General features: G+C 35.4%; 1 pseudogene; it reads right to left on the bottom strand.

The window, feature by feature from the left end:
• Window positions 1-1,876: 1,876 nt before the first annotated feature.
• On the bottom strand, window positions 1,877-2,771 carry LOC105533007 (annotated as a pseudogene).
• Between the last annotated feature and the right edge of the window lie 3,336 nt (window positions 2,772-6,107).

Raw genomic sequence — 6,107 nt, 5'->3', positions numbered from 1 at the left:
GAAACACCTGATCGTCCCCCAGCCTGACACCCGTGAAGGGTCTGTGCTGAGGATGATTAATATAAGAGGAAAGAAGGCCTCTTGACAGTTGAGATAGAAAAAAGTATCTGTTTCCTGCCTGTCCCCGGGCAATGGAACATCTGGGTGTAAAACCCGATTGTATATTCTGTTTACTGACAAAGGAGAAAACCACCTTAGGGCGAAAGGTGGGACTTGCTAGTGCAATGCTGCTCTTTATGCACCAAAAAGGTTTATGGAGATGTTTACATATACAGACACAGCACTTTTCCTTAAACTTATATCACAGAGATCTTTATTCATATGTCTTAGTGGATCCTATTATCCTGCCACTTCCCTTTTTCTAAGATGGTAAAGATAATGATCAATAAATACTGAGGGAACTCAGAGACCACGAGTCCTCTGTATGCTGAGCGCTGGTACACTGGGCCCACTTTTTCTTTCTCTATACTTTGTCTCTGTGTCTCATTTCTTTTCTCAAGTCTCTGGTTCCACCTAACGAGAAACGCCCACAGGTGTGGAGGGGCAGGCCACCCCTTCACACACAAATTTTTTCTTAGCCCTGTGAGTGCAGGTTGCATACATCATGACATTTACTTCTAAACCATTCAGTGTGGTTTTTTTTCTAAGAATAAAGATAACTCCTTACATAACTAGAAAATGTTTAAATCTAATTTCCCATGTGTATTTTCATTTTGTCAGTGTACCAATAACATTCTTTAAGAGCTTTTTACCTCCAGTCAGGATTCATTCTAGGATCAGACATTTAATTTGTTGTCATTTTTCTTAATCTTAATCTTATTTAATGTGGTGCATTTCACCACCTTTTTAATTGAGGTAAAATTCATATACTGTAAAATTAATGACTTTAAGATGATTAATTCATGGAATTTAATACCTTCACAGTATTTTATAAGCTACCACTTGTATCTAGTTACAGAATATATTTATGACTTCAAAATAAAACCTCATACTCTTTAAGCAGCTATTCACTATTCCTGTCTCCACCCAGCATCTAGAAACTACCAATCAACTTTCTGTCTCTATAGATTTACTTATGCTAATTATTTCACATAAATTGATTATGTACTATCTCGATTCTTTCACTTAGCATAATGTTTTTGAAGATTATCTATGTTGTAGCACATCAGTACTTCATTCTATTTTCTGGCTGACAAATTTGTTTTTTCATTCATATATTGTATGATGGATCAACATTCAATGAAATGACCACATTTCATAGAATAATCAACTTTTAATTTCTAATGTTTAATGAACACTAAAATAATCCTGTACACTTTCCCTAATTTATAGATGTTTCCTTTGTGTTAGTGGATGATTCCCTGAAAAAAATAATTTGAGTTTTGTTTGTTTGTTTTATTGTTTTAAATTTCAACTTTTAGATGCAGTGGGTATGCATACAGCTTTTTTATTTTGGTATACTGCATGATGCTGAAGTTTGGGTTACAAAAGTACAAGAAACTTATTTCCCGTCTGTTGGTATATTCTGGTTTCATTGTTGTTTTCCAGAAAACAATTGTTAACTGCCTTGTTTCCACAATATTTCAATTTACATATTCTGTGTGTTTCTTTAAACAAGAAAAGAAAAATACATACACCCCTCACCGATTTCCACATATACATATTCTCACTTCACAATGTGGTAAAGTGTCATATTTGGAAATTTACTTCTTAGACAACAACTAAGTATATTATCATCTTCTTGGCAGACAAGAATAAAATATCTCAATTCTCATAAGACTATGCCTTGAAGTGATGACATATTCCCCAGAGAGAAGCAGACAGATGAAAGGGGAAGAGGGAGACAGAGCGTCTTTTTCAGTAAGGCAATACTTTACTACTTGAGCAAATTTCTCCTGTTGAATACCTTATGCACTGCTGACCTTATTTGTTTGGTTTTCAGGCTATAAACCAACGGATTAAGGACAGGAGTCAAGAAGAGGAAGAGATCGGCCATGGTGACATGGAGAAGAGGAGATGTGAATTTACCAAACCTATGAATTAGGGCCAGCACAATGAGTGACACATAGAAAAGGAAGACAGTGAAGACGTGGAAAACACAAGTAATAAGTGCCTTGAGCTGACCGCTTTTGCAGGCAATACCCAGCACTCTTTTCAAAATCAAGGTGTATGAAATGAAAATGAACATAGAATCAATTGCAAAGGAGCAGATGACAAGGGACAACCCATAGATCATGTTGACTCTGACAGGACCACAGTCCAGCTTCATTACCTCAGGGTGATAGCAGTAGCAGTGGGATAGAATGACATCTTTGCAGAAGGGCAGTCGCTTGAGCAGGATTGGCAAGTACCATCACCATCACAGTCCTAATTACAGCTGTCAGCCCCATCTGAATAATCCTGGCAGGAGTTAAAATCACGGTGTAGTGCAGAGGGTGGCGAATAGCTCCAAACTGGTCAAAAGCCATGGCCAGCAGGATGGCTGACTCAATCTCCCTGTGATGCAGGAGGAAGACATTGAGTACTGTAGGTAGAGTTGACAAAGACAGACCCAAATCTGTAGTTGCCAGCATGGACAGGAAGAGGTACTGAGGCTCATGAAGGTTGGAGGTAGTCTTGATGACAAAGAGGATGGTGCAGTTTCCTAGGATGGCAATGAGGTACATGACACACAGGGGCGTAGAAATCCATATTTATACAGACTCCAGTCCACGGATGTCTGTTAGAAGAAGAATGTGTGGCTGAAACCAGCTATTTTTTATAGGTCCCATATGCAAATGTCTTGAAATGTAACCCAGGTAAGCTTCCAAATGTTTCTATTTGTACAAATAAAATCTAACTTTTAAGACAGTGATAGCTAATACGTCTAACTCTCCTGGGGCAGCATTTACCCTAGGCAATTTACATCAAGGAATTTATCCTTAAAAAGTTTCAACACTATTGGAATAACTATCTAGTGTTTGGTCAATAGATAACTGCTGGTAAAATGTAAGAGCTAGTGGAATTACATTGGCCAAGAACACTCAATCATTAATCTAGTGAAAATGAAAATTAAGTACATAATTTTCTCTCTTATCCAAGTTCTCAGAAAAAAAATTATTCTCAGAACATATTTTCTGTCTTGATAACTTATTCAGATTACATTCTTATCTGCATTTACTTTCATCTTTGGTGAACTTTCAAAAGACTTTCCAGCACTTTCTTTGGCATCAACATCATATTTAAGGATCTGGAAGCATGAGTATTTTTCTTGGTATTTCTAACTGTGGAAATAAAGTGTGAAATATTTCAACAACCCACATAAAACTCAAGTCGTACTTTCCAACTTCATGGGATACTAATCATTTTTAAAATAAATTTCTAGTTTAGTTAATGCTTTGTTTTTAAATGATGTGCTGATATTTTCAAAGGAAGCTGCTCATCAAAATATAACAGAGTGATAAATCACTGAAGTGGGTGTTGATATTACTTTTCCACTGGATCTAAAATAGTATTCATCATCACTGGCCATCAGAGAAATGCAAATCAAAATCACAATGAAATACCATCTCATACCAGTTAGAATGGTGATCTGGCAATCATTAAAAAGTCCAGAAACAACAGGTGCTGGACAGGATGTGGAGAAATAGGAATACTTTCACACTGTTGGTGGGACTATAAACGAGTTCAACCATTGTGGAAGATGGTGTGGCGATTCCTCAAGGATCTAGAACTAGAAATACCATTTGACCCAGCCAACCCATTACTGGGTATATACCCAAAGGATTATAAATCATGCTGCTATAAAGATACATGCACACGTATGTTTATTGCGGTACTATTCACAATAGCAAAGACTTGGAATCAACCCAAATGTTCATCAATGATAGACTTGATTAAGGAAATATAGCACATATACACCATGGAGCACATATACATATATATGTGCAATATATATGAGCATGTATACAATATAGCACATATACACCATGTACTATGCAGCCATAAAAAAGGATGAGTTCATGTCCTTTGTAGGGACATGGATGCAGCTGGAAACCATCATTGTGAACAAACTTTCGCAAGGACAGAAAACCAAACACTGCATGTTCTCACTCATAGGTGGGAATTGAACAATAAGAACACTTGGACACAGGGTGGGGAACGTCACACACTGGGGCCTGTCGTGTGGTGGGGGAACGTGGGAGGGATAGTAATAGGAGATATACCTAATGTAAATGATGAGTTAATGGGTGCAGCACACCAACACGGCACATATATACATATGCAACAAACCCGCACATTGTGCACATGTACTCTAGAACTTAAAGTGTAATAAAAAAAAAAGAGAGAGAGAAAAAGAAAATTAAGGGACAGATTATGCAAAAAAAAATCAACAAATAATTTCTTGAAAAAATTCGAAATATATCCATTTCAAAATATATCTTAGTTAACATTAAATACCTTGGTAACTGTCTTAAAAATCTCATGATTAGAGAAAATGGTGTTAAGTCATATCTTTATCCTACAAAGAAGGTAGGAGGACACCTGTGACTGGCTGAATACATTAAAATTTACGTATTCTGTTTAAAATTACAAAATGTCATGCAAAAACAGGAAATACTGATTCGGCTACATTTGGAAACAAGGATGGAGTAGGAACAAAGGTAATAAAACTGAGTTAAACTCTTACCTAGAAGAGCATGAAATCCAAGCAAATATCTTTTGTAAAATCATATACTTTAAAAATATACACCAAAATAAAAACACCAGAAGAAAATTTGAACAGAAATTAATGCAGGACTCTTTCTCAGAAAAAGGGCTAACAGCAGGGAGGACTGGAACAAGAGATTATTCTTTTTTTTTTTTTACTCTCAGCCAAAATTAGAACTTCTGTATTGTTTTAAAACCATGTAAATATTAAATGAAACGAAATAATCTTTCCATAAATGTTAATATATCTTTAAAACACAGACCCCAGAGGACTCATAATTTGTATATTTCCATCTATTGATGTGTAGACCTATGCTTGTTTAGTCTTCCATTCATACATTACTGGCACTGAATGTTTACTACAACCTACTACATTCTTTCATTATATGACTAGTAAGGAGAATTTTACAAAACATGTCCTTTTAGAGGAGGAAGAGTCACAATGAACATGTATAGCCCTTAATAAGGAGGTCAACTTCTTAGGGAGTTAGGATACTAAGTGAAAGAATTTTTCAGCTGTACATGTGGAGTATCAGAGTCATTCATGTTTTTAAAAAAACAGAAAAACAAGAAAGTTATTGTGAATAATACAGTAGAACATCCAGTCCCACCATAAACACTGCCCACGCAGTCATTGAACACGTTGCTTTTTGCAATACTAAGAAAACTCTCTTCTAAACATAAACGTCTTATTCACCATAATATATCATGTATGTCTTTTAAGCAGAAACATAGAATATGCTACAGATTCATATATGCACACATAACCAGCTCTCCCTTGGCTTCAACTTTCTTCCAGAATATCTTGGAATTCACTCTTTGGAATTCACTTCTTTGTATCCATCTTTCCCTTCTTTTACTTTTTTTAATCACTGTTGCAATTGCTGCAACCACTATCAGCATCAAGACCACCATCAAGAATACTTCAACAACTAATGTAAAAGTCAAACGTGTACTTAGTCCATATTGTTGTGTGCTTCATTTTTAAATATGCTTTGTGCCTATATTTTTGTTCCTTTTCAATAAGAATGTCTTTTTTCAATTAATTTAATTTTTTACTCACTCTCTAGTAAGATAGGTTGTTTTATTATACTAGATGTATTACTAGATGTATTACTCATTCTCACATAAAGATGTGTATATACCTTTTAATATATTCTCAACTGTGATCATGCTTCATCGTAGCCAATAGTAATTTAAAACCACACTTAAAAGACACTTTGTATTCAACAATCTATAAAAATGATCCAATGCCTATTTTAAATTCCCAGAATTTTTCCAGCCATCAAATCCCCACTGAATGTATTGCTTAATTCCTCTTTCTGAATAATGACACATATAATTTCATATTATCTTCCAACTGTTTTCCCTTACTAAATTTGACTTTAAGTACCTTTCATGTTGAGATTTCACCCTTC

The sequence above is a fragment of the Mandrillus leucophaeus genome, unplaced genomic scaffold (genome assembly GCF_000951045.1).
Source record: "Mandrillus leucophaeus isolate KB7577 unplaced genomic scaffold, Mleu.le_1.0 Scaffold1212, whole genome shotgun sequence".
Lineage (NCBI taxonomy): Eukaryota > Metazoa > Chordata > Mammalia > Primates > Cercopithecidae > Mandrillus > Mandrillus leucophaeus.
The sequence above is the reverse complement of the archived record's forward strand: the minus strand, read 5'-3'. Positions and strand labels throughout refer to the sequence as shown.